Source organism: Lepisma saccharinum, chromosome 11 (assembly GCF_977018435.1).
Source record: "Lepisma saccharinum chromosome 11, izLepSacc3.1, whole genome shotgun sequence".
NCBI classification, from domain to species: Eukaryota; Metazoa; Arthropoda; class Insecta; order Zygentoma; family Lepismatidae; genus Lepisma; species Lepisma saccharinum.
Window position 1 is genome coordinate 74017101 of NC_139239.1, and position 26143 is coordinate 74043243.

The 26143-nt window shown below is 42.9% G+C and overlaps 1 long non-coding RNA gene across 1 annotated transcript; it reads left to right on the top strand.

The window, feature by feature from the left end:
* Positions 1 to 340: 340 nt before the first annotated feature.
* Positions 341 to 17934, top strand: LOC145995319 (uncharacterized). The gene is made up of 4 exons (XR_014442436.1): positions 341 to 430; positions 13746 to 13895; positions 15238 to 15309; positions 17816 to 17934. It is a non-coding gene; the product is annotated as an uncharacterized LOC145995319 (long non-coding RNA).
* Positions 17935 to 26143: the final 8209 nt, after the last annotated feature.

Consider the following 26143-nt stretch of genomic DNA (forward strand, 5'->3'; position numbering starts at 1 on the left):
TATCTTGATCATAAGGTTGATTTATTTTATAAATATTATCGAGCCTTTTAAATTTGGGGATAAAAGTCGGAACATTTGAGTCTCAAAAATATCAGGTATAATATCATATCCAAGAACTGGCAGTTGGGAATGGAGATCGCTCCCATCGCCCCCCCAGTGGATCCGCCTGCCACAAAAGTTGTCTAAACCACCCCCACCCCCAAAGATCGTTGCTTTGTTTAAAGGACATTCACTTTTAGTGTCTTTTGTTGCAAGTCACGCGTCGTATACGGCGCGCTTTTCGTGTGGACCAATCGAAGGTCGTCTGGGACAAGCAGGCCCAGAATAGCCTTGCCGTTGATATTGTGTGAGGTCGTCTGTGCCGTGGGCCAGAATAGTTTGTCTGCTGAGTGGGTATTTGAAAGTGAAGATAAGAAAGCAGGATTCGAAGGTAAGTAAGTTCAATAACGTTTTCAATATTTTTACACTGTAAGTTTTCTTTATATATGCTCAGATTGTCCTATCCTAAATGCTTAGACCAAAATGTGTTTCACATTTCGAAATAATGACAGTACACGGTGAGAGGGCACTGTTTAGCATGCAGTGTGAGCCCTTTCAATAGTTCTCGTCCGAAGATTGGCATTCGTGATGGTTTGATTTGATTTGATTGATTCGTTTTATTTTACTTCGCGGTTTGTGCCTCTTGGCTAATTTTGAGAATATGGGGATGAGTGATGAAATTGATGAATGGACATTTACAAACAACCATGCCCAAGCGGGATTCGAACCCGGGACACCTGGCGTCGCAGCTCGACGTGCTAAGACATTTAAATAACTAGCGAAATCACAAATATTACTCTTTATTACTTTGCTCCTCAGGTCGCCTAACTTGAAGATTTTAACAAATGTGAAAATTTTGGGGGTCCTTGTCCCCGCCAATTTACGCCTATGGTTACGGAGACTGAGAAATCATGGTTTAAGTTCGTTTCCGTCCTTCCCACTCCCATTTTTGGAGAGAAATAACTGGAAAACTATAACGATAAAAAATAAAATTTCAAGTGCACAAACGAAATTCTATCCAAGAAGTTGCTTGATTTTTTCTTCCTCCATGATGGGGAGCTTTTAGTTGTTTAGTTTAGTTATTTCAATGGTACAAACGTAATGATTTTGTCCTTCATTTTAAAGTTGGGGGCGAGGGAACTTAAAATATTAATTTAATTTACTCTCAAATCGTTACGGTACAATCGAAAAAATGCGCTGGGATAAAACTGTACGGGCTACCTGAAGTCCCCCCCCCCCCCAAGTTCAATTTGTGAATACTCGAACTCTGTAATGTTGCAAACGAAAGTAAATGCGATACAATCCGGTACAAACGAAAGATAATCTTACTTTAAACAGAATATGTGGATGTTTGGGGGAACAACGTCACAAAGGTTGACCCTACTACAATTATCACTGCTACTAGGATTCTCTATCATCTTTATTTCTTTCTCCGTTTTCATATGTTTCAATTTTTCTCTGCTCTCTTGGTTCCTCTGTTTCCATTTCCGTTATTCTTCTTTACCTTTTGTCTCTTTCTTTCTACGCTTCCTTCTCTCTTTCCCATTTCCTTCTATTTATGTTCTCTGTCATTCGCTGTCAATGTATCTTCGGTCTCTTTCACTCTCTCTCTTTGTGTTCTTCTGTTCTTGTGTGATTCTCGCTGCGCTGTAAGCAATCCCAATTTTTAACTGTTGGCTATTTGTGTTAGGAGGAGATGGGCCAAAAATATTTCGTTGTGGGCTAGAGCCCCCTTTGGTGTCGACTATTCTGACTGCGACTGGCACCTTCGTTTGGTGTGTGATGTTCCTAAAGTTGTAAAGTAACTTGTTGCGCATAATTCATAATATTTCGTTATTGCCTGTCGGAACGTACCCCAGAGGGATTTGTAATTGATTTTTAAGTAAAGAGGCCAAAATAATGCAGTGGGATACTGTGGGACGTAAAGTTAATTTGCATGGGAAATATTATTTACAAAACAGGCTTCTGTAAGAGTTTATAAGATTTGTAAGCTGCTGCTTACACTCCATTCATTCGTTGTAGTCGATTGCATCTAATTCACAATTTTTTAAAGGAAAAAAGACACATTGTAAACAAGGGCGTGAAAGTTAAATATACCTTGACATTAATTTTCGGGAGCAATGATCGCCTTCCCACATTCAGACGCTGATATTCGTGAGGTTTTCTGTAGTGTGCGTCCATAGTATCTTCTAATTTTCGGTCCTTGGGGGATTCTAAACATTAACAATTTAAGTTAAGAAAACTTACAATTTCAAGCAGCAGCTAGAACTTCTTTTAGAGTTATGACAGTCAGATTTACCGTCATTTATTATCTTTATTATTCATGTATGTAGCGGTAAAAAGACGTGTTTATTCAAAGTGTTAAGTGTTTTAATTTGTAAGATTACATATTTGATTTTTGCCAAGCCGACGGGAGGAACGGGAGATTCGCTTGTGTTAAGGGTGAGCACCTGAAGGGTCACGCTATGCGTCTAAAGCTTAGGAAATTCGACCGTAATGACAAACATTCAAATATCTCGGTTTCCAACGGTCAGATTCATGTGAAACTTATACCAGCGCAGCGGCATGTGTGCAAGGACGGATATGTGGAGTTTCGTCACGATCAAGCGACAATTACGGACGCCAGATCAAATCGGTTCTAATTGATCAGTTTGTGGACAGCGATTGCTATTGAGCTATGGGCGACAGCCAGGCGGAAGCTTAATCCGCACAAGTCAACTTCAGACACGGTACGTCCTAGTTTGGAGACAATAGAGCGAAGTGGACTGACCCCTTCGGAAGCGTCGCTTCAACGATCGCATAGCGTCGTTTTTCAAAATCTAAATAAAACGAGGGACATGGTTTTTCGACACACAGTCTTACCGCGATCTTTGTAGGGAGAGCAGCTCCGTGCTACCTCTCCATATACAGTTTTGCCGCGATTCTTGGAACGAGAGCAGCTCCGTGCTACCTTTCGTGTACAGTGGACTTTGTCGTGTTGTGCGAACACCAGTGTGTGTGATAGGCAGTAAGTCTACACGAGTGCGCCTACCTCAACCGCTGGGGGAAGTTGAAGCGAAACCGTTTCCGTGATTACCTTACGCCATTTATAATTTTTGAGAAACGAGGAACACCGGAAACTATGGCGGGCTAGAGGGAGAAGAGAGATGAGGGCGTTACGTCGATTCGCCTGATGTCAGAAGAAGCTACGCCGACGATGCATATCCGCCGCCATGGAGAGAGAGAGAACGTCGAACGCCGCCCTATTGATACGCCGACGATGCCTATCCGCCGCCATGGAGAGAGAGAGAACGTCGAACGCCGCCCTATTGATACGCCGACGACGCCTACCATCCGCCACGTTGACGCCCCGACGACGCCTACCAGCCGCGACAGAGAGACGTAGAGAGAGATGTTGACGCCCCGACGACGCCGACGACGCCTACCATCCGCCACGTTGACGCCCCGACGACGCCGACGACGCCTACCAGCCGCGACAGAGAGACGTAGAGAGAGATGTTGACGCCCCGACGACGCCTACAACGACCGCTCAGATGCGACGTCCGAACCGCGCCATACCACGGAGATCCACCGATCCCGAGAGGAAGAGGAGCCGGGAAACTAGGTGTTTGAACCCTTCTCGCATCTTCATCGTCGCGACCAAAGGAACCTTTCGCGTGGATACTATGTGTTTCAATCGCCCATAAAGACGCCTGGATGCAACCCGGAAGCTGAGAGATGGTAAAGTATTCATCTGTGTGAACCTTAACACGTGACGGCCCGATTGATTTAGAGAACGCCCTTGAAATTCGTCGACATTTGGAAAACGCCCACTCAACTCGAAATTTTATATCGAACTCCCGTCGCGCTTGTCATTTGTAATCTATTCGTCTCAGGTCAATTTTTCTTATTCCTTGTGATATTTTTTTTATGATCTTAAATTCATTGTTGTTTGTGCTCCTTTGTATTTGTTTAAAGTGCGTACTATTAGAGTAAAGCGCCGCCCGCTTAATTGCATATTCTACTTGAGGTTTGTTCATTTTTATGTGTGAGCGCTGTGTCGCTGCTAGCTATGTCCGGTCGCATATGTGATTATTTGTTAAAGTATTTGCCTGGTAATGTGAATTGCTCGTCGCGGCGAAGTGTTTAAGTCCCGCCTGCTAGAGAGTATATTGTTTGAGCCACTCAACGGAGGTTATTTGTTATGTTTGGAACCACGTGAGGTCTTGTAAAAGGAAAACGTCCGCCCACGTGAATGTAATTGCCGTTGAGACGCCTTTGTTTATACTGGTCAAGTAATGTATTGTCACCGCGCCGACTAGTTTCTTTTTAAAAAACAAGAGGTGAACTTAAGTAAGGGCTGGCTAGGATTTAAGTAGCACTGGAGCAAAATCACAAATGACCTGATTAGACAAAAAGTAAGATAAAATTAATTGAGAATGCAATAATTAGGGCTCGTCGTCATAAAACCTGTACATGTCATGTATAATTTCTTGTGTCGATGACCCCATGAGGATTGAATCTGAGAGAGAATGTGAGAGTGCAAGTGTGGGGACCTGTAATGATTCCATTTTTGTTGGTTATGAATAGAATATACTTTTTATTTTCATGTTAATTTTGGGCTATATCCTTTTCGTATGCATGTCGCTACCCGTGATTTTCAGGTATACAGCTAGCCGCTTCCCGGCTACAGGTAAAGAGGTGGTAATTTGAAAGTACATATGTCTTTGTTTTTTTTCGATATGGCTTATTACTATGCACTGTTGGTCACCGGTTCCTACACACGAACTTAACCTGGACCGTAACGCTATTTCGCTTGTCCGAGGGAGATTTTGCCGCCTCTATTTAGGTAGTGGTAGCATTTGTTTTCCCGGGCAAGGGAGGGTGTTTCATTCAATCATACATTTTGGCGCCGCGAACACAGGGACCGGTATATTTTAAATCGAAAGCACCCTCAGTGCAGAGGTATATGTCGTTTTTGTAAGGGCTACGTCAGGCGTATTTTGGTGTCATGTAACTGTGTTTCATTGTGAGATTTTATTGTTTTATTTTGACGTGAGGTGGTAATTTAGACATTAGGCGTTTATTTTTGTCAAGGTAGTAGGGCAGCTACTTAAGGCGTTAGGCATTTTAAAATTTTTGTTTGGCATATGGCATTAGGCGTTAAGTTGAGTTCTGGCAAAAGGGGAATCGACCGCCCTTATCTTTTTTCGTTTGTGAATTGTTTAAATATATATTGGTATATATTGTGAGCGCTCACGTTTACGCTTGTCAGCGAGCATTGGGAATCGACCGAGGGTTGAATTTTTGATTTCATGAGATTGCGCAACCGCCGCATCGAGAACTTGAACATGAGTGACGTAAGGGTGATTTGCGATGTCTGCAGCGAGGAGTTCCCAGAAAGTGAAAACGTCGGCTCAGCTAGACAGGTTTGCTCCCGGTGCGATCTCCAGTTAAGTCCACGTGATGAAACCAGTCCACCGAACAGCGGGGGGAAGCCAATGTGACCAGCGTGCAACAGGTATCTCTGGGAGAAGCAGAACGGGTCAACGAAGCAGCTAGCCTCAGTGGTACCAACTCCCAACAGATCATCGAGATGCTACTGCGGATGGGAGCCTCGCTAGAATCAAAGATGGAAGCTACGCGAAGCGGAATTGAAGCCTCGCTCGAAGCCAAGATGGAGGCGACCCAGAGCAAGATAGAGGCCATCAGCACCCAGATGCGAGTGACGGAAGACCGCCTCCAGGAGACCATCCGTACTTCCGGTGAGGTGATAACTTGAACATGAGTGACGTAAGGGTGATTTGTCACTCGGGTACAGGAATGCGAATCCCGTGTCGAAGCCAAAATCGCCGAAACCAACTTGCGGATCGACCGGCAAGAGAACCAGATGGCAACACTGTCTCAGAGCGTGCGCGACCAGGAGGAAGGTATGCAGCAGATGGCCCGACAATGCGTGCAGCTGGAAGCGACATGTGACCGTGGCATAGACACCCTGGGGCGACAAGTGAGAGAAATTTCAGTTAAAGCCGAAGGGAATTCCGAACGAATTGAGGACCTCGAGATGAAAGTGCGTCAACTGAGCATAACTAGCAGCGGCACTTCACAATCGTCGCGGGAGCCCAGATTGACGTCACCACCGGCAGCCGACGTCGCCACTTGTTCGAACGGGGAAAGCGACCAGCGAGCTCCAGAAACGCCCCGCCCCCTTCGAAGAGAAAACACTGCGTCACCAGGATTGAGTCCGCGCCGCGAGCAGAGGGACGAGGATGTACAGTTAGGACAGCCGGCCGCCAGGAGGGCTCTGTTTCCGCCCGAATACCGGAAGCACTTCAAAAAATTCTCGGGTGCTGACAGAATTCTTCCTTCCACGTACCTCGAGGAATTTAATTCTACCGCCCGTGAGTTAGGTCTGACAGACGAGGATAGGCTTCTGATTCTGAAAGGTTTAATGCAGGACCGGGCCAAGAACTGGATGGACAGGAACGAGGGGAACTTCAATTCATATGAGGAGTTCAAAGAAGCGTTTCTCACTTATTTTCAACGTCCCCTGCAGGTCGAGAGGATGCTGATGCAGGTGCGAAACGAACGATACGACAGGGGCGGAGGACTCACGTATGCCCAGTACTTTTGGAAACGGTACAATGAGTTCAAGTCTCTGCAACCCCAAATGACTACGGCGGAGATAATAGCCGCTCTGGTGTACCATTTTCCACACGAAATTCGTCGTCACCTCAATGGAGCGTGCGTGTTTGACGCCGACGCGATGTCCCTCACACTGGAAAACCTGTTTCAGTGCGAGGAGGAGAGGCAGAAAACCAGGGGTGAGAAGTTTAGCAAGCGGCGCCGACCGGAAGATGATTCGTCGCACCGGAATAAACACCCGCGCGTTCATCTAGTCCAGCAGGGATGGAGAGGACAGCACCACGCTCCAGGGGCTGAAAGGAACCGCCAGCTGCAAGATCCACCTTCACCGCAACGAAGACGCCCATTCCGAGGCAGGAGACGGCGTGGAGGTCCGACTCGTGCGTCGCCAAGGAGAAACGACGGCTTTTTTCAGAACGGCCAAGTCCGGGATGGCTTTTATCAGCGCCACGCGGATAGCAGGTCGGTCAGCCCGGAGTCAGATCGGGGAGATGCAGGACGCCGTGGAGCGAGGACGCAACGGAGCCCAGCGAGAGAAGAGACCAGGCCGAATTCCAGACGCGGTTCGCCCAGGCCAGGACCGTCGGGATACCAGCATCCGGGAAACTAATAAAAGTCTCGCGTCAGGGCTCGGATGCGGGGCAGACTACACCTGATCCACCTTCGCTTGAGCCGAACCACCCGGATGTAACAAAGACCACGCCGATCAGGATTCGTGCCGCTTGGCTGGACGAGGAGATCCACGCCGACGGAGAAGCCGAGGAAAGTCACGAGGACCGCTGGCCTTCGAAATCGCCACATGTACAACTGCGAGTGGGCGATGAAATTGTGATGGGGCTCCTAGACACGGGAAGTGAGGCAAGCTTATGCTCGGAGGCAACTTGGCGGCGCGTGACAAAGGGAGTGCGCAGGCCACAACTTCGGCACGTACGAGACTTTAGACTCATCGATTTCTCGGGCAAAGCGAGAGAGAGGCCTCTCGGTCACACCATTCTGCAGGCAACGCTGGATGAACATCATGTTGAGGTTGAGGTTCTGGTGGTCCAGTCATTGTCCGTGGACCTGCTGCTAGGAATGGATTTCCTGAGCCGGTATGCGTCTGTGCTCAACATCGGTCGACACTTTGTAACCTTGAATAATCGCGACGAAGAGTTTAACGTCGAATTCTGGAGGTCATGCGCAGGAGAAGAGGGCGAGTTCCAGCCCGTCGTCGCTTTATGTTCGGAGGTCGACCGCGACAAAGGAGTACAGGAAAGATTGCACGCCGCAGTTGCTTCATGTGAGAATCTCTCGGCGAGTCAAAAGCAAGTTTTCGCCAGTCTTTTGAGGGATAATGCCGTCGTTCTTGATGAAAGGCCAGGAAAGTGCCGGAAGTATACGCATGAAATCCGTGTCGAGGGAGAAAGTCCAGTTGTCAGTAAGCCTTACCCGATAGCGTTTACGCATCGACCGGAAGTGCGTCGGCAGCTGCAGCAGATGCTGGAGTGGGGCGTAATTAGGAAATCACGCTCCGTACATTTGAATCCTCTACTCGTGGTGAAGAAATTTGACAATAGCCTCAGAATTTGCGGAGATTTTCGCGCGCTAAATACGAGGTGTAAGCTGGAACGCGTCAGAACATTAAAACTACAGGACACCCTACAACTGTTCCATGGAAAACACGTGTTCTCAAAAATCGATATGTTATCCGGATTCTGGCAGGTTCCCTTGTGCGAACAGAGCATGCCTTATACAGCCTTCGGATTCGAGGATAACTTATACGAGTTTACCGTCGTTCCGTTCGGAATCTCTAACGGCGTGCAAGCTTTCACGAACGCCATGGCGGAAGTGCTCGGAGACGAAGTGAAAGATTTCTGTCTGTGGTATGTTGATGACATCTTGTGCTTTTCAAGAAACGTGGAAGAACATTTCGAACATCTAAACCTGATCCTCACTAAATTACGAGATGCGGGAATGACAATTAAACTCGAGAAATCGGCTTTCTTTCAACCGGAAGTGCAATTTTTGGGCCACATCATAGACGCGCAAGGCGTGAGGCAGGACCCAGTTAAGTTTGACACGATAAGGAAGCTCGAGCCCCCGACATCAAGGAAAGGAGTCCAGCGCCTTCTAGGGATATTTACGTGGCACCGGCGCTTCATACCGAACTTCAGCGAACTTGCGTCACCCCTATTTGAACTGCTGAAACAAGGAAAGGCATGGAAGTGGACAGATCAACATCAAGGAGCCCTAGATAAACTAAAGGACGCCGTCTGAGAACAGCTTCGCCTCTACCACGCTGATTTTTCTGACGTTTTTTATGTCCAGTGCGACGCTTCAATCACGGCCGTGGGCGCAGTGTTGTATCAAGAAAAGGAGGGGGAGAAACGAGTGATTCAGTACGCCAGTCGTTCCCTGCGGGGGGCAGAGAGAAATTACACCGTCGGAGAACTCGAGTGCCTGGCCGTGGTGTGGGCCATCGAAACCTTTCATGTTTATCTGGCCGGAGGACACTTTATTGTGAGAACAGACCACCGGAATCTCCAATGGCTGCACCGCGCAAAAAACTGGAGTGGGAGACTAACGAGGTGGAGCAATCGCCTTCAGCGCTACTCGTTCGAGGTGGAGTATGTGAAAGGGCGAGAGAATGTTGTGCCTGATGCCCTGTCAAGATACGTTGGGGGGAAAGGATTAACAAAAGTGCACGTAAATTTGATGCAGTTCGATTCCCTGTACCTGACCACCTTCAGCCGCGGGCGGTTTATAGAAATGCAACACGAAGATGCCGAGCTCGCGCAGTACTTCAGTATCCTGGAAGACCAGCAACCCGCAGATCCGCGTCGCCAGCGACGCGTGAAAGAGCATTTTGTCGTCGCGAACGGGATCCTGTGCAAGACAGATGTCCACAACCCGGAGCGCCTGAGGGTATATGTGCCAGCTGAAGCGAGAAAGAAAATCTTGGAGGAAGCGCATGACAAATCAGGTCACTTCGGGGGGAGGAAAATGTGGAGATACCTCGAGAGTACCTATTATTGGAAAGGGATGCGGAAAGACGCTAAGAAATGGGTGCGCGATTGCGTCATTTGTATGCAAACTAAGCCTAACCGCGTCAGAGCGGCAAAAAACCCAACCTCGTTTGTGGCAGAGAAACCGCGGGAAGTGTTGTTCGCAGACTGCGTGGGACCACTCCCGAAAAGCAAGGACGGCACGAAGTACCTATTCACAGTTATGGATGGATGCAGTCGTTTCCTAGTTGCGTATCCAGTCAGGTCAACCGCGACGAGAGTGTTGCTCCGTAAGCTTACAGAAAATTACTTTGTACAGCTCGGAACTCCGCGCTACATTCTCACGGACCGCGGAGCTCAGTTCACAAGTAGCCTCTGGAGGGACACTTTGGAAGCATACGCAGTGAAGCCCATATGGACCCCGAGCTACAGGCCGCAGGCAAACAAGGTCGAACGCATGCACTGTGAAATGAACCGCCTCTTGAGATTATTTTGCCATAAACAGCATCAGGAATGGAGCAAGCACGTCACCTCGATTGTACTCCTCCTAAACAACACAGAATCCGACACCCTTGGGTTCACACCAGCAAAGCTACAATTCGGCAGCACACCTCGGAGAGACGTAATTCGTCACTTTGGATTGAAGGAGGACAACCGCGACCCAACTGTCAAACAAAAGATCCTGATGGCCGTCGAACGGACGAGAGAAACCAGGAGGAAGGCCAATGAAAGACAGGCAAGGGACGGCGCCGAGATTCGAACTGGAGACCTCGCATTCGTAAAGAATCACGGACTTAGCTCTCAAATTGAAGGGAAAATCAAGAAGCTCTTTTTCATGTACGATGGTCCGTACTTCTGCAAGAGCAAGCTCGCCGCCAATATTCTGGAGTTAGTGGACTGCACGTCTGGGAAGAGCATAGCACCCCAGCATATAGAGAACTGCAAGAGGTGGAACTGTTCCGATGAGAAGCGCAGAGAGTGGACAGCACTGTACGAGAGTAAGAGCGACGTAGGAATGCAAGCTGACACGTAAATGCTCACATCTTGTTCTTGTTTTATATATATACTCTCCATATTATGTTTATATTCAGGATGTTATTATATGTGTTAAGTAACCGAAAGTTCACAGTGTCAGTGCAGTGCGGAGAGTAAATTTTTATATACAGGGTGTTCATGTATTTGCTTGTCAATTTTTATATACAGGGTGTTCATGTATTGGCTTGTCAATTTTTATATACAGGGTGTTAATGTATTTGTTTGTCAATTTATATACAGGGTGTTCATATATTTGTTTGCCAATTTTTATATACAGAGTGTTCAAGGATTTGTAGCAAAAAAAAATTCTGTCCCTGTGTAGAGCGAATTTTTCACGCTTACGAAATCCTTGGAAGAAGGAGAGGGGCGAGGTTATGACAGTCAGATTTACCGTCATTTATTATCTTTATTATTCATGTATGTAGCGGTAAAAAGACGTGTTTATTCAAAGTGTTAAGTGTTTTAATTTGTAAGATTACATATTTGATTTTTGCCAAGCCGACGGGAGGAACGGGAGATTCGCTTGTGTTAAGGGTGAGCACCTGAAGGGTCACGCTATGCGTCTAAAGCTTAGGAAATTCGACCGTAATGACAAACATTCAAATATCTCGGTTTCCAACGGTCAGATTCATGTGAAACTTATACCAGCGCAGCGGCATGTGTGCAAGGACGGATATGTGGAGTTTCGTCACGATCAAGCGACAATTACGGACGCCAGATCAAATCGGTTCTAATTGATCAGTTTGTGGACAGCGATTGCTATTGAGCTATGGGCGACAGCCAGGCGGAAGCTTAATCCGCACAAGTCAACTTCAGACACGGTACGTCCTAGTTTGGAGACAATAGAGCAAAGTGGACTGACCCCTTCGGAAGCGTCGCTTCAACGATCGCATAGCGTCGTTTTTCAAAATCTAAATAAAACGAGGGACATGGTTTTTCGACACACAGTCTTACCGCGATCTTTGTAGGGAGAGCAGCTCCGTGCTACCTCTCCATATACAGTTTTGCCGCGATTCTTGGAACGAGAGCAGCTCCGTGCTACCTTTCGTGTACAGTGGACTTTGTCGTGTTGTGCGAACACCAGTGTGTGTGATAGGCAGTAAGTCTACACGAGTGCGCCTACCTCAACCGCTGGGGGAAGTTGAAGCGAAACCGTTTCCGTGATTACCTTACGCCATTTATAATTTTTGAGAAACGAGGAACACCGGAAACTATGGCGGGCTAGAGGGAGAAGAGAGATGAGGGCGTTACGTCGATTCGCCTGATGTCAGAAGAAGCTACGCCGACGATGCATATCCGCCGCCATGGAGAGAGAGAGAACGTCGAACGCCGCCCTATTGATACGCCGACGATGCCTATCCGCCGCCATGGAGAGAGAGAGAACGTCGAACGCCGCCCTATTGATACGCCGACGACGCCTACCATCCGCCACGTTGACGCCCCGACGACGCCTACCAGCCGCGACAGAGAGACGTAGAGAGAGATGTTGACGCCCCGACGACGCCGACGACGCCTACCATCCGCCACGTTGACGCCCCGACGACGCCGACGACGCCTACCAGCCGCGACAGAGAGACGTAGAGAGAGATGTTGACGCCCCGACGACGCCTACAACGACCGCTCAGATGCGACGTCCGAACCGCGCCATACCACGGAGATCCACCGATCCCGAGAGGAAGAGGAGCCGGGAAACTAGGTGTTTGAACCCTTCTCGCATCTTCATCGTCGCGACCAAAGGAACCTTTCGCGTGGATACTATGTGTTTCAATCGCCCATAAAGACGCCTGGATGCAACCCGGAAGCTGAGAGATGGTAAAGTATTCATCTGTGTGAACCTTAACACGTGACGGCCCGATTGATTTAGAGAACGCCCTTGAAATTCGTCGACATTTGGAAAACGCCCACTCAACTCGAAATTTTATATCGAACTCCCGTCGCGCTTGTCATTTGTAATCTATTCGTCTCAGGTCAATTTTTCTTATTCCTTGTGATATTTTTTTTATGATCTTAAATTCATTGTTGTTTGTGCTCCTTTGTATTTGTTTAAAGTGCGTACTATTAGAGTAAAGCGCCGCCCGCTTAATTGCATATTCTACTTGAGGTTTGTTCATTTTTATGTGTGAGCGCTGTGTCGCTGCTAGCTATGTCCGGTCGCATATGTGATTATTTGTTAAAGTATTTGCCTGGTAATGTGAATTGCTCGTCGCGGCGAAGTGTTTAAGTCCCGCCTGCTAGAGAGTATATTGTTTGAGCCACTCAACGGAGGTTATTTGTTATGTTTGGAACCACGTGAGGTCTTGTAAAAGGAAAACGTCCGCCCACGTGAATGTAATTGCCGTTGAGACGCCTTTGTTTATACTGGTCAAGTAATGTATTGTCACCGCGCCGACTAGTTTCTTTTTAAAAAACAAGAGGTGAACTTAAGTAAGGGCTGGCTAGGATTTAAGTAGCACTGGAGCAAAATCACAAATGACCTGATTAGACAAAAAGTAAGATAAAATTAATTGAGAATGCAATAATTAGGGCTCGTCGTCATAAAACCTGTACATGTCATGTATAATTTCTTGTGTCGATGACCCCATGAGGATTGAATCTGAGAGAGAATGTGAGAGTGCAAGTGTGGGGACCTGTAATGATTCCATTTTTGTTGGTTATGAATAGAATATACTTTTTATTTTCATGTTAATTTTGGGCTATATCCTTTTCGTATGCATGTCGCTACCCGTGATTTTCAGGTATACAGCTAGCCGCTTCCCGGCTACAGGTAAAGAGGTGGTAATTTGAAAGTACATATGTCTTTGTTTTTTTTCGATATGGCTTATTACTATGCACTGTTGGTCACCGGTTCCTACACACGAACTTAACCTGGACCGTAACGCTATTTCGCTTGTCCGAGGGAGATTTTGCCGCCTCTATTTAGGTAGTGGTAGCATTTGTTTTCCCGGGCAAGGGAGGGTGTTTCATTCAATCATACAGAGTGTTGTCTTAGATTTCTTTTACACATAAATATGGTTGTGTAACATAAAATTTTAAGTATTATTTTAATTTTCAACTCCTTTTCAGGAATGTGCCATGCATAGAGAGGAGTGAATACGGATAATACCCACAAACACACTCGCCTTAGTTCCAATCTACACTGAACATTTCGCCACTCATCACCGATAGCAGTTTTTCAAGGATCCTGCATGGGTTGGGTTTACACAGATATGCAATGTAAGTAGAGTAGTTCAAATCTAATTTTGTTCTCTTTTCAAGGGAATTTATTATTCATTATTTTCATAAGTTTTAAGCTGTAGGAACTTGAAATGACAGAGGTCTCTTAGGAAGTAAGCTTATATGTTGAGGTGGGAGGACCAGTGGCGACCACTATATGTACCCAGGTGTAGCGCACGCTAGAGGTGGGCAGCTAGTATTGAACATTTAGTCATCATAGTGAGTGTGAAAAGAAAATTAAAGTGTCAAAAGTACATGCATACATAAATACATGTATCAAGGAGTCCGAGGTTCCATACTCGGTAGTGGTTCAGATTTCACTTTGAACTTTAGGTGCAGCCCCGATTAGCCTTTCTGTGCATAAAATGGACTTAAAAACAAATTCAAACAACAAATCTGGAAATAGGAAAGGGTGGGTGGGTGTCTCATAGCTTCGGTTATTTCTGTTTCAAAGGGAGTGTTCGCCACTGGGAAGGACAGTACTAATAGTTATACACAGTGTAGGCTGGAGTGTAAAACTTTGTTGTGACTGTCTTAAGAAGTATTTGGAAATTGATATGGCATACTAATTACACAATGTGTACAGCGAGATGTTAAAATATTACCAGGCAAGTTGTTCATAATTTTCAATATTTTTTGACGTCCCACGTGTATTTAAGGAATTGAACTGCATTGAACTTCTCCGGGAAATATTTATGCATCTCACTCTTTACATACCTTTCCTAATATCTTTGTTACACAATTAATTTCATGGAGGATTAGTGAAAAAAAAATGGTTGACTAGACCACACAGCAAATATACTTCTGTGTCAGCATCTTTAAGTTCTGAGAATCGATTGCTGCTTGTGTACAATTTAGTGTTCTTGTGGATGTGGGATGAAGTAAGTGATTCATACATTTTATTTGTTTTCTCTTTTCAACTTGCAAAGTGAGGGTCTGTGATGCTACATTTATTGGCTATCAGTTACCCTGTAAAAGCCTACATACAAATTTTGTCTTTGGAAATTAAATTCATTTTGAGATGTTATGTAGAAGAAAACACACAGATAAAGAAATTAATTCTTATTTGAAAAGTATCTAAACTTTCATCATTCTGGGTTTCTTTCATTCAATCTTCCACTGTATGTATAGACATTCCTTAGGAGAATTTAAATTGCTGGGGGGATCCAAATGATACTAACTTTGCATGATAATTAACTTTTATATGTTAAATCCACTTGAACGCTTCAAATAGTCTTCCATCTATTAAGAAATATAGTTGTACAATAAACTGTTGTATTGAAGAAGTTAAATTTTTGCTACTTTCAAGATTAATCTAATTTAAATTTATTCCTTATTTCAGACATTGAATGCTGTTTAACTAAAATAACCACATCTGATGTTTGAAGATGATCCTGATTTTGTAAATGGAAATGTAAGTAAATAAATCAATTAACCTGTATGTAATCTGAAAATGTCAGAATCACATAAATAGAACTAGGAACGTAAAATATAATGCTGCGTGTGCAAACCATACATACACACCTTTCATTTTGTAATTAAGAATCTTTGGATATGCATTTCCAAAATGCACCTTAGCATAAATATACAAATTATAATCTTTATGTATTTCTTTCGTAGCCTACTAAACTTTCAATAGAACTTTATTTCTGCTACTTGAAAACAGAATCATATCCATGCTTTTATTTTTGGAGAGTTGAACTTTCATGAAGCTATGTCTTGTTTCTATAGAAAATATTTAAAATTGTCAAGGGTATGTGTCTCTTGTCTGCTGGGTGAAGGGATGGAATGAGGCATCCACTCACTTCTCCTTCTGGCACTGTGCCTGTTACATGCTAGTATAATGTACAGAATAAATAAAATCTTTTTGCCTTTTCGCTACATGATGTTTACACATACACTTTGACAGGACAGAACTACAGGGTGCGAAATCATTGAAAACTGGTGGGGGAAGAAAGTTCTTAATTTACATTCCCCCTCCGCCACATGTGTGTATTATTAAAAGTAAATTAATTTGTTACTTTTATACATATCAGATATTGTAAAGCAGCCAACTAATTCCTTTAGTAACTTGGTTAAAGATGTTATAAATTATGAAATAGTTGAAGTGCTTTTATTATGTGTAAGTTTTTGTTTTGTTTGTGCTTTATGTTAATATAAATCAATTAGATTTCATAGTTATAATTTTCTTGCATTCTTGTTTTACTTTAATTGTGCGTATTGGTGTAGATTTGTTAATGATTTCTTGAGAGAGAAAGCATTCAATACTCACAACTACACTAATTTGTGTGTGTTTTCGATATTATTCTTAGTACAGTATATTTGAAATTAAAAGTAATTGCTTATCTTTCGTTTGTTATAACAAAAAATCTTCCCCCCGGAAATTTTTGGTGGGGGGATTTTTAAGGCCAAGATTGTTGGTGGTGGGAAATCCCCCTGTCCCCCCAGGATTTCGCACCCTGCAGAACTAACAGAAACAAAAGAAAGCTAAAGCTAAACACTCAAAAATTAGTAAAAAAAATATTTTTCACACCAACATTGAATGGTACTGTTTGAGCTCTTAGGCGACACCAGAAAGGTGTTTGTGTGTGTGTATTGGGGGGCAATCCATTGACTTAACTTAATATTAGAACAAATATTAACAATAAGAATCATGGTTATGATAATAATTTTACAGTAATAACTATTATAACAAAAAAATAAAATTATATTATTATTATTACTATTATTAAATCCTTTGGGAGAACTACTAGATGAATGAATATCAAGTACAACTTTTCCTTATTACTATATTTTTTTTTTTTTTACATTTTACACAGTTAGTGTACAGAAATGCACAGTTATTCTGTTTTATCTTTAAGTTTTAACTTTTCAATAAAAGCTTTCTAAACATTATTTATGTTATAACAACTTCTGCTTTTTGTGACTTGAAATGGCCGATGGCAATTCCAGGGGGTGGGGGGGGGGTCAACGGATATGTTCCACCTCCATCTCCCGACACCGATGTTTCAGCACAAAATATTATCCTAAAGTAATTTCTTACTTTTGAAGATAGTGTGCCATTTCCAGATATATGCTGTGGCGTGCCCAGTAGTCAGCCCTCATTTCGCTATTTTTTCCTGCCTGTTTATAGCCCCATCATCACCCTCCTTGTATAGGCCCTTGCTTATGAAATAAAAGCATGCATGTTTATATTACCTTTGCATAATAGGGTGACATACTCTTAGTCCCTCCACCTGTTCATTCAATCAGTGGCGCACGCAAGGGGGGTTACTGGGTTTAACCCCCCCTCCCCGAGCTTTAAATATTATGGGAAATGCTGTGTAAAATAAATTGCCAATTTAGTGCTACTGCATTCAATGTAGAAACTGATCAGCTTGAGGGCCTCCCCGATGGTGCAGTGGTAGGTCGTTGCCTTGTAATCAAGGGGTCCTGGGTTCGATACCCTGTGGAGGCACATAGTGGTTCGGATCCCACTTTGAACCGCAGGTCCAGTCTCGATTAGCCATATTGTGCATAAAGTGGACTTAAAACACCAAGTCAATCTATCAATTGAGCAGCTTGACTGATTGATTTTGTTTATTTTTCTTCGCATTTCTGCTACTTTTGGGCTAATTGCGAACATGAGGATGAGTGATGATATGATGGAATGGATGAATGGACACTCACAAAGAACACCTGTGCTCAGGCTGGGATTCGAACTCGACACCCCAGGCGTTTTAGCATGCTTTCGCAACCATTCATCCATGAAGGCTGGCTACTCAAGCTTGAATCACTTTGTATGCACACATCACTAGTATACTTTTCAGGGAAGTATTAAGACTCATAAATGTTATAAGTACATTCTAAACTATCACACTCTGACCTAAATGCATTCTTGGTTATATTCTTATTTACTTTTACATTTTTTCTCCTTTCAGATCATGGACGCCTTTCCATACAGACATTTTAAAGGAATACAGCATGCAAATTTTTAGCAATGAAGTAAAATTCCTCTTTTTTTGGATAAAATTGTGAGAACTATGTTGAATTATTGCAAGATGATATGTACGAATATTGTAAATAAAGTTGAATTTTTTGCTAACTGGTAACTTTATTTCTTCAACCTAATCTTTGGGGCGAAAAAAATTAACCTCTGTATTTGAAATAGAGTGGTTAAAAATTATGTATATGAACATTTATAACTTCTACTAAATTTGCTCTGCCTTCTTAAGAATGTACATTTTCGTTTCTAATTAATTTATTAAAGTACTGAAATAGGTTCTAAAAGCACCAAAAATTACTCACATTGTAATGATTGTGGCATTGAACTGAGTGTGCAGAACCAACAGCAAAGGAAAGGTAAGGTTGAATTATTGCTTAATGTGTATGCATTTAGTGGCAAGGTAGTATTTTTCAGAGATTATCCCCTTACCATGTATGTATATACTTGCATCCAACGTATACATAAAATTTATCTACGGATATACAAGTATACAGTATTTTGTTGTGTTAAGTATGTCATTTATTTATCCTAGCAATGTATGTGAGCATGAGTGTTGCTTTCCAAACAGTACAGAAAAAAGTTGTTATTTTATAATTAACGGGTGTGACTTCTGAAGATCAATACCCTTCATGTTATATTGTACACTCAAGGACACTTCTGGGTTGTAACAGCACCATTGACTTTCAATTAAATCATTACAACCCAGCAGTGTATGTGACTCTACATATATCCAGTCCCAATTGGCTTCTAAGCATCAAGTGGAAGTCTCAAAAAAGACTTATTGGAAAATATGTATGTACATTAAAAGTTGCGGCTTTTTTGTATGATTTAGAAATCGATACATAATATTCCTTGCAAGCTTCATGTAATTTAGGGATGGCTTGTTCTTCTACATGAATACCTTGTTGAGCGTGCTGCATCTAGTTTCCTCTAAGATTTTTAAGCTTTGTCAAATTTTAATGCTGAATTGAATGGTATTATTTTTATAAAGAAGACAATTAATCACATTAAAATCTGAACGCATTAAATGAAGAAACACTGTTTTCACTGTGATGTCGTATATTACACAATGCAAGAGTTAACATTGCATTTCTCTACTTTGATACATTTGCCATCTGGTAAGAAATTATAATGAAGTTATGATTGCTCTATCTTATTCTGAATTCATATTGGATAAGGTAGAAAAGATCTGACTGATTCTTCAAGGTTAAAGGTAAGCATTATTATACTAAATGAAGATCATTTACCTCTTCCTCACGAACCCCTCAAACTCACCCTATGGGAGGAAAAACACACTCTATACTAGGGTGAGAATAACTCACCGTATGGGAGGAAAAACACACTCTATACTAGGGTGAGAATAACTCACCGTATGGGAGGAAAAACACACTCTATACTAGGGTGAGAAAACTCACCCTTATGGGAGGAAAAACACACTCTATACTAGGGTGAGAAAACTCACCCTTATGGGAGGAAAAACACACTCTATACTAGGGTGAGAAAACTCACCCTTATGGGAGGAAAAACACACTCTATACTACGGTGAGAAAACTCACCCTTATGGGAGGAAAAACACACTCTATACTAGGGTGAGAAAACTCACCCTTACGGGAGGAAAAACACACTCTATACTAGGGTGAGAAAACTCACCCTTATGGGAGGAAAAACACACTCTATACTAGGGTGAGAAAACTCACCCTTATGGGAGGAAAAACACACTCTATACTAGGGTGAGAAAACTCACCCTTATGGGAGGAAAAACACACTCTATACTAGGGTGAGAAAACTCATCCTATGGGAGGAAAAACACACTCTATACTAGGGTGAGAAAAACTCACCCCAATATGGGGTGTGGAAACTCACCTTTTGGGGACGTCTATTTGTGACAAGCCAAACTCACCCCAAAAGGTGAGTTTCCACACCTTTATTTTTTTCAGTGTAGGTTGATAAGAATAAGAAGAAGAATAACTGAACGACAACGGTTATAAATTTTAGATCGATCTGTGTGTCTACTGCTGAGTCAATGAATTAACCGTAATAATTGGCATTATATTATTTGCCTAAACCTATCAAAAATATAAACACATTATATCCAAATAGGAATATCCAACGAACATATAGTTAAAACATTTTCGGATACTTGTCACACCTTAAAAGACGTAAACTGTTCCCAATTTTATTTAATACACTAAACCTCTCTTTTCCAATTTTCTAAGATGCAAGCAAGGATAATATAATATGAGGATAACCCAGTCCCATAAGCCATGGCGAACGCGGAAATCACTAAGAGGATACCGAAGTTGCTATACGACATTTCCGTTGGAGACGGAAGTGGCTAGCGCCATCTAACAGCTTGGACGAAACTATCAGCTCCAAAATGATGGACAATTAGTAGGATTTATCCTGACAAGCTTAGCAATATAGCCATGACCAAAGTTTAACTCATAAAATGATTGCATAAATTCAATAAGTGAATGAATGAATGAATTTTAAAATGATTTTGTGCGTCGGCACTTGATGCCATTTTGCACCCTTCAATATAGATATTCGGGGAATGATCCCCTTACCTAAAATTCTGACTTGAGGGATTAAAACAAGGGGTGTAAAAAGCCCCCTGGGAAAAATTAAAAGTGCAAGGTTGTAAAAAGACCTGCACAAGACCAACACAACACATTAAAAAGGCAGAAAAAAAACTGAAAGCCTCCTCACAGACGGTGGAAGAGACCAGCTCTTCATAAAAAACTAAAAACATTTGATAAAATACTGTTGTCATTACCCAACAGGGATGACAAACAGCCGGACAGGTTAAAATTCTGACGGAAGTAAGCGTGATCGGCACAATCTACAAGAATATGCCGAATACTTAAAACTACATTACTAACACGACATAACGGAGGGTCCTGCCCTTGTAGCAAGTGACCTTGGGTTAGACGGCTGTGTCCTATACGAAGTTGGGATAGAAGAACTTCTCGCCGAGAGGGACGGGACGAGGAACGCCAAGCACCTATGGTGGGCTTAATAGCATGATGCTTGTTCCCCGTTTCAGCATCCCACTCTGTGCCTGCCAAGTGACAAGAAGGCTACGACGAAACACGTTCTGCAGGTCACTAGCTGACAGCAGGTGGACGAGAACGTCGCCATCTGCATCATCAGACTTGGCGGCAGCATCGGCTGCTTCGATCCCCTGTATGCCCACGTGACTATGGACCCAGCAGAAGCAGACATCAGCACTGGCAGATAAAGACACGAGCCGTCTGAACATGCGTTGCACTACTGGATGCCGGGAATTTGGCGAATCCAGAGTCTGCAACACGCTGGTCGAAACACTCACTTCACACAAGGACTTTCTTTAGACCATTGACGTCTGCAAAGTCCAGGGCCTTTAGAATGGCGTACAACTCTGCCGTATAGATGGAACAGGCAGGATGTAGCGAGTAACTAGAACTTTGCGAGTCTAGGACGAAGGCGCAACCAACTCATTCGACTGTCTTGGATCCATCCGTATAAAACACACTAAAATTGGGGTGCTTCGCACGAAGTTCTGAAAACCGTTACTGGTATATAACCATTGGTGTTTCTGCCTTTGGAAGGGCAATCAGAGAAAAATCGATAGAAGGTGCAGGAAACTCCCAGGTCGGGAGAGGCAGAATGAGTGGAGAGACGCCAGGAAGATCACTGTCAACACCACGTGCTGACAGGATCTCACCTGCACGAACACCAAATGGTCCAGTGGCACTAGGGTGGAGCCGATGCTTTGCCAGCCGACTCTTTTCTGAGACGGTGTAATATGAAGGATGTGAGGGCATCGAGCGAAGATGGAGGAAGTAGTTCACTAGCAGCCGCTGCCTTCGCAGAGACAGCGACGGCTCAGATGTCTCTACATACAAACTGGCGACCGGACTGATACGGAAAGCACCAGAACACACACGAATACCAGCATGGTGGACGGTGTCTAGGAAGCGAAGCCTAGATGGTCGGGCAGACAACACATCCGTAATCGAGCTTCGACCTGATGAGTGAACGGTACAGGCGGAGCAGTACCGTCCTATCAGCACCTAAAGAAGTATGAGATAAAACGCGTAAAAGGTTGAGAACTCGAAGACAAGAGAACTTTAACTGGCGAACGTGAGGTAGACATTTAATTTCTTATCGAAAATGAGGCCCAGAAAGCGGACCTCATTCACGAATCGCAGGGGACATTTCCCAATGTACAGGTCAGGGTCAAGATGGCATGTACGCTGACGACAAAAGTGGACGCACAAGGATTTCTCGGATGAGAAGGTGAAACATGTTTGGGAGGACCACTCAACCAAACGGATTATCGTCAGTTGGAGTTGAGATTTACACTATAAAGTATATTTGTATTGCATTTTGTGTAGTACTGCGTTACGTCGTGTATATTCAAGCACATGGAACATTTGAATAAAGCTGTTGTAAATATTCTAGACAAGTTGTTTAGTGACTAAACTGTGGTAACGCACCGGGACCAAGTAATAAGTTTTTGTTACAAGTAGGTTTCGATTTAGTGTATCCGTATTTTACTTTCTGAACCAGATATTAGGTTCATTGTGGATTTCCACATTCATAGCTTCTTTGATTCCCCTTATGCTATTCTTGGCATGTTTAGGAAATCAGTGGTGATTGGTTTTGTGATTAAGCCCTGTGCTGTGAAAGATGTATTATATCTTGTGTGCAACGTCCCCCGGTTGGACACCAGTCATCACAAAGTTAGTCCGCTACTCCTTTAGTCGGGAACATGAGAATCTTTGCAAATCATCAGGGCTTGCTGGGCCGAAAAGAAACACAACACAGTATTCAAAGTTAAACGTAGTTTTATAATCACTTATATTTCCTATCGTATGTGTACTTACAAGCAAGACACAGATTTGCTTACGTTTCTGCCTGACGAGGAACAATTCTATATCATATTAAATCACATCACAATCACTAAAGACACTTGCATATAGAATTAACGTTGGACAAGACAAACATAAATACACGAAAGTTTCTGTACTTAATTATTATTTCGAGTATAGCCAGAATGAAACGAAAATAGTTACCAAATACATTATTCCGGCATTCTATTAACTGTTACCACGTTCTTGTTGATCCTTCACCTTCACCTGTTTTCCAAACTCAGTCTGTCGTCAGGTGAGAAACATTCAGGTGGGTTCACTTCCTCCGCTGAGATGAGAAAGTGACGTCAACACGAACAGATTATGACGTATTTATAAACATCTACACAAATTCCAAACACAAGTGTATCAATCTAACTATAATTATCTGTGACAACTTGCACATTATTTGAAATAACAAACATTTTAAAAATCTTAACATCTTACAAATATAAAACCTTAAACTCTCAGGTTCGTTACAATTGCCCCTCGTCCAGGGAAAATTTTTGAAGAAATTGTAATTTACAAGTTCTGAAAAAAATTTGAGTATATAAAGAACATTAAAATATAGAGTTTATCTTGACAATTGAATGACTCAATCTTGGCTTCTCTTCACTTGACAACAACTCAGAAGGAACGTAGTTTGTGGTATCCAAAATAGAATACAATCCAGGATAGTTAATCAGCCAATAAACAGTGAATTCAGGCAATGATTGATTCCATGATGATTTAATAGAACAGTAGGCTTCCATATATCTAGTTTTTTCTCCAAAAAGACTTTGTAGAAAACGGTATAGGGTTCGATAAGCAATGAACTGAAACCAGTACTTTCCTATAGCACTTCAAACTCAACACTTTTCTTGCTTCTGTGCTTCTAGAATAATGCCTTTAAATTCCACACCAGCAATACAATAACTCCTGCTTATAGGAATTAATCCAAATATTTACTATATGGACCTTTTCTGAGAGGTCTACGGATTTATGCATCCCGATTCTATCCTCATTCTGGACCTTTCGGATGTACCGCACTAAATATATATATATATCTGGAGAATTAATCCTTCATATGATCAGGAGTGGTAACAAACAACACATCAACTGCATTTTTCTTAATACTTATTTCTGCCTGGTGCAGTTTTTAGAAAAGGCACAGTCAAAGAAAGTCAGAACCACAATCTTTTAAAATGGAAAACATCGATGCTAAAATTCATGCCACTAATATCATGTTCTACTTGTCTACCACTTAGCACTATCTTCTTGAGTATTCCGGAAAATACACCAGTTTTATATTCGGATTTTTTTTTCACTTGACTGCTAGAAAATACATTTTCGGCCAGCAAAAATAATCTACATATTATTCTTGTAATTTACGTCCCTCGAGTTCACTTGCCTAAACGAAGAGGAGGCACTTAGAATAGGTCGAGGTTTGTTTGACATGGTTGTGCAGAAACTCTCTAGTAGTCTCCACTGCTTCTTCCTGCTCTGAGGCAATGTCATGCCTTGGGGAGAAAGAACCACAATTGTCACCTCTACGTCGTGGAGAGTACTGTCTAGGCGGACTAGGGCTACGTCGTTCTTCGTAACGCCATCTGTCTGGAGAATTCCGTTCTTGCTCTGGACGAGGCCTGTAGAAATTTCGCTGTTTTTGGTTTTGATCTTGGTTGAAACCTCTCCTGCTTAATCCTCTGTTGAATCTTGGAGGTCGTGAGAAATTTCCTCCTCGACTCTCTGAATCCGTCTGGATATTCCGGATCTTAAAACTTTTATTGCCTGCAGCCTCTTTATTCTTAGGGTCTTCTTTATTCTTCCAGGAATCAGGGTCATCATAAATATCGAAGTCCTTTAAGAAGTGTGTCAATTCATCCACACTTCGTGGAGCATGCGCCAGACAAAGATTCCGAATGCGATACGGCAACTGTCCAATGATCAAATTAAGAACTTCACTCTCATTAAAATTGTCAGCTAGGTTTCTGTACGCTGCGTAGACACTCCAGGCAAAACTCTCTAAGTTGTCGTGGACCAGGCGAGAATACCTTCGGTTCCTCACAGCAGCTAGTTGTCTTTGTTTTGCCTTTTCTGATGCAAATTCATCCTTAAAGCGTGCGCAGAAATCAGCATAATTCACAAAGTTGTCCATATTACCAGCTAACCAATGCTCAGCCTTGCCGGTGAAAACCCGAGGTAATAATTCCAATCTATAGTGCTCAGGCACTTGCATTAAGTCGAAACTGACATTTAATTCACGCAGATATCTTTCGGCAGATTGAGCTTCGATATCGCCTTTAAACTTTGGAATGTTCGCGATATCAGCCATTCTGGGCATCTTAAACTCTGTTCTGCGTCGAGGAGAAAAACCGTCAATACTATCCTTTTCTCTAGGCCTCTTGCATCTATCAGAAGTTGTGGTATTACCGGGGAAGAATGGGTTTGGAAGTACAACAGGAGGTTCATAGGCAGTAGCTTCTGGGTTCAGTCCTCGGATTGGATCAGGCACTATATCGGAAGAGGTTTCTGGTCGAATCTGTAAATTATGGATCTTTTCCTGCAGTTCACTGACCCTACTTATAATTGTAACTGTCTGTTCCTGAATTTCTTGGCGAAGAGATACTTCCATCTTTTTAGCCTTCTCATGGAGAAAATTAACCTTTTCTCCAGCTGCCTTTATTTCAACTTTCTGTTCTTGCACTATATTTTCTATGAGTTCTGTTCGTTCACCAAAGGTTTTTAGTGCTACATTAATAGACTCTACAGAACTCTTTAATTCTTGAACTCTCTGTGGAGGGTCATATTCAGATTCTCTTCCAGACTGGACAATTTCAAGGCAGGTTTCCATATTCTTCTTCAATTGATCCTGTTCTTTCTCTAACCGTCCTTGCCGAACTGTTAAGAACTCTAGCTGCTCTTCCACAATTTCCTTTACCCTTTCGTCCACCTTTTCAGTGACTTTAATACTAAGCTTTTCTATCTCTCCTCTGATGCTCTCTACCTGTTCAAGTTTATGTTGAGAGAATAGAGCCTGTAACTCTGACCTTAGTTTTATATCTTCCTGTATCCTCCTTTCTTCCTGGATTTCAATCAATGAACGGAAAATATCTAAGTCTTCTTTTCTCTTTCTCTCTTCCTCCTCTTTCTCTTTCCTTCTCTTTTCTTCTTCCTCTTCTTTTTCCTTGTTTCTCCTTTCGTCTTCCTCCTCTTTCTCTTTCCTTCTCTTTTCTTCTTCCTCTTCTTTTTCCTTCTTTCTCCTTTCCTCTTCCTCTTCTTTCTCTTTCCTTCTCTTTTCTTCTTCATCCTCTTTCTCTTTCCTTCTCTTTTCTTCTTCCTCCTCTTTCTCCTTCCTTCTCTTTTCTTCTTCCTCTTCTTTCTCTTTC